Genomic DNA, 3976 nt, shown 5'->3' on the forward strand with positions numbered 1-3976 from the left:
CCCCCACCACAGAGCCACGGGGTGCCAGGGAATCAGCTCAGGCTTGGCAGACCAGGAAACTGAGTCACAGGCATGCAGGTCCCGGGGCAGGGTTGCCCCTTCTTCCCATCACACCTGAACATCCTGATTTGGGTTAGGCTGTGTGAGGGGAGGAAGAGCCTCTGGTCCCCTAGAATGTTCCCACCCCCAACAGTGTGGCAGAAGCCCCCTCCTTGAATACTTCCCCTCTGCGTGGTCCCAGCCTTCTCCCAGCTACAAGGGGAAGATACCCCCACTCCGCCCAGGGCTTCTGATCCAGGGTTGCAGTTGGAAAGTGCGTTTTAACCGGGAGTCTAGTCACTTAGGTGAAGGGAGTGCTATTTGGAAGTAGAAGCTGGGTGAGGTGTCCTGGGGGGGCTGCCAGTCTCCAAGTTCTTAACAACTTTCATCCTTCACTGGCCAGGAGCCAAGCCAGGGCTGGGTGGGAGGGACACATGCACATCCCACCTTCCCCTGTACGCTGTCCCCAAAGTGTGCCCTCCCCCGGGCAGGCAGCTCCCAGACGGTGACCTGCCCGCTACCAAGGCAGGAAGGTTTTCTCGGGAGCTACGCAGGAGAGAGCAGGCTCTGACGTGATCCTGCCTGCGTGTGGGGTGACGTGACCAGGGAGTGGTAGGGTGCCCACTCGTGTGGACCACTGCCTTGCCCTCGTCAGAACTGCCCCTGTTCTGGGGACGCACCTCCGTCTTTAACCACTGATGTAGGCTCACCTGCCTCGCCACACACCACCTGGCCCTGGGGCGCTGGGTGCTGGCAGGACTGGCAGGGTGCAATCCCCAGAAAGGGAGACCCTGTGGGGCTGCCGTTGACTTTCAAAAAGAGAGCATGAGACCAACTGGAACCATGGAGCAGAGCTACTGTCCCAGGCAGCCGCCCACCTGGGAAATACTCTGCCCCCTACCAAGCCCGGGGGGCTTCCTCTGGGGACAGGGTCACACTTTTAGCACTTGTCCTCCTTTGTTCCCAAGTCCAGGGCAGACTCGAGGCAGGGCAGTGGGCACTGCAGTGACGGGGACACCAGAGTCATGGCTGAGCAGCATGGCAATTTCAAAGGCCGACCAGGGGCTGTCCCTCGAACCTTGGAGGGTTCACAGACTCCGGGGTCCAAAAGAAATTGGGGTGCACTGACGAAGACGGGGCTTCTCCTTGGTGGGGTAGAGGAGAGAAAGCCCTGAGCCCATTTCCTGGGCATGGTTCCTGCCTGGTCGCCAGGAGATCCCAGCTAGGGGCTGGTAAAGCTGTGCTTATACCTGTTGTGAAAGGTTTTTCTAAGGAGGCTGAGTGTGTTCCAGGGGAGGAGGGGCATGGTTGGCCCCCACCCCCATCCCTGTGGGAAGCCGCAGCCCCATTTTCCTCAGTGACAGCCGTCGTCATGGAGAGCAGCCTGTTTACTGAGAGGACTACATTTCTCAGGATTAGGACAGGCTGGCCTCCGGGGACTGGCTGCCTGTGACCAGGAAGCAGCAAGCTGATTGCAATGCGGGCTTGTAAATGCCGCCAGACTTGCAGGCTGATGATCCCTGTTATGTAAAGTTGGGGCGCTGGCAGCCTGAGCACACCAGAGGCACCCCGAGATGGTTCTGTTGAGTTTCTCAACAGCCTTCCCAGCACCGTTCTGAGATTTTTAAAAACAAATTTTAAAATGGTGAATGAAGTAGGGGGCTTATGTTTTAGATGATCAGTTTTGTATTTAATAGTTTAAGCTTCTTAACCACCCCCCTTGTGTTGACCCTCTGAGTTCTATTCTCCCTCTTGTGGCTTACTGACTTCCCCTGTCCCCCCTCGAGCCTACTGTTCATCATCTCTCCCTTGCCCTGCCCCCTGGTGACCTTTGGTTTGGGAGTCATTATCTTAGTTTGTTTTTGTTTTCTTGCCTCTTTTGCTCTCAAACTCAAAAGACATATGGCCAGTGAGTCGGGCAACCCTACAGGACGGGGAAGAACCGCCCCTGTGGGTTTCCAAGGCTGAAACTACGGAGCCAACAGCCTCATCTTCCTTCTGGGGAGTGGCCGGTGGTTTCAAACTGCTGACCTATCAGCAGCCCAAGGTGTGACCCACCATTGCCACCAAGGGTCCCTAACAGTGGTCTCATAAAATATTTGCCCTGATTGATTTCACTCAGCAGAATATGCTCCATGTCCCCCCATGCCACAAGATGATTGGTGGTTGTATTGTTATTACCAATGCATAGTATCCCAATGTGCAAAAAAGAAAAAAAACATCGAGCAACTCACTCTGCGTGAGTGCACCCAGTGGCGTCACTCCGGAAGTTTCTCTCTGGTCATAGTGAATTTTTTCATAAAAGCAATTTCACTTGAACCTCATTTTTTGTGATGGCCGATTTAAGAGAACAGTGCAGTGTGGGGCTATGACATTTTGTTTCCTGCTTGGGAAAATGACTTTTGAAACTGTTGTGATGTTGAACAGAGCTTACTAGGACAGCGCTATGGGAAAAACTCAAGTGCTTGAGTGGTTTTCTCGTTTCAAAAAAGGTGAGGTGTCACTTGATGACAAGCCTTGTTCTGGACGCCCATCAACTTCCTGAATGGATACAAGTGTCGGCTTGTAGTGCATTTAGAGTTTGTCCCACCAGGTCAGACTGTTAATCAAGCTTTTTATTTAGAGGTTCTGAAAAGATTGCGTGACGGTGTACAATGAAGAAGTTCTGATTTGTGGCAGACAGGACTGGCTTTGTCACAACAGTGTACTGCCTCACACAACCATCTCGGTGCACCTGTTTGGGGCAAAAAACAGCATGCCTCTCTTGCTTCACCTGCCTGACTCACCTGACCTCGCTCCGTGGGACTTCTTTTCCTTTCTTCGAATGCAGAGGGACATGAAAGGACAGTGATTTGACGTAGAAGAGGTGAAGAAAAAAATAAGAGAGGTGCTGTCAGCCATCCAGACAGATGAGCTTGAAAAGTGTTTCCAAGAATGGAATTGCAGATTTTACAAATATATTTAAGGGCCATAGAGAGCATTCTGAAGGTGATAAGGTGGTTTTGTAAACAAAAAAAATTTAAATACTTAGTGTTGGAAAAAAAATTCCGTGGTGTTTTGTGGCGCCCCCTGGTATACACTAGAGTTTCTTTATCCATTCTTCTCTGGTGCTGTTAGGCAGCTCCCATCTCCTTGCACGTCATACTTTGTTATTTGTTGAAGACATGGTCCCTGCACGTGGTAGGTGGAGGTGGGTCACACACTGTGCTCCCATCCACAGGGTCAGCCTGGGAGGGAGGGAGGGAGCGAGGAGACCTCCTGGGGGGGTTCCTCTTGGGTCTCTTTTTGCCTCTTGTTGCCATCAGTTCCGACCCACAGCAACCTAACCCCGCCTGGTCCTGCGCCTTCCTCACCATTGTTCCTGTGGCCGAGCCCACGGTTGCAGCCACTGTGTCCGTCCATCTTGTCGAGGGCCTTCCTCTCTCTCACTGCCCCCACCTTATCAAGCATGGTGTCCTTCTCCAGGGATTGATCTCTCCTGACTACACGTCCAGCGTGTGTAAGATAAAGTCTCCCCATCCTCGCTTCTCAGGAGCGCTATGGCCATAGTTCTTCGGAGACGGGTTGGCTCGTCCTTTGGCAGTCCAGGGTACTTACTGTAAGTTTCCTCGTGAGCACCATCATTCAAATGCATCGATTCTTCGGTCTTCTTTGTTCAGTGTCTGACGCTTGCGTGCATATGAAGCCATTGAAAATACCATGGCTTGAACCAGACGCACCTCAGCCCTCACAGTAACTTCCTTGCTTTTCGGTACTCTAAAGGTCTTGTGCACCGGATTTATCCAGTACAACACATCTTTTGATCTCTTGACTGCTGCTTCCATGAGCATTGATTGTGGATCCAAGCAAGATACATTTTTGAAACAAACAAACGAAAAGATACATTTTTGACAGCTTTAGCCTTTCTCCATTCATCATGATGTTACCTTTGGTCCAT

The sequence above is a fragment of the Tenrec ecaudatus genome, chromosome 13 (assembly GCF_050624435.1).
Source record: "Tenrec ecaudatus isolate mTenEca1 chromosome 13, mTenEca1.hap1, whole genome shotgun sequence".
Classification (NCBI taxonomy): domain Eukaryota; kingdom Metazoa; phylum Chordata; class Mammalia; order Afrosoricida; family Tenrecidae; genus Tenrec; species Tenrec ecaudatus.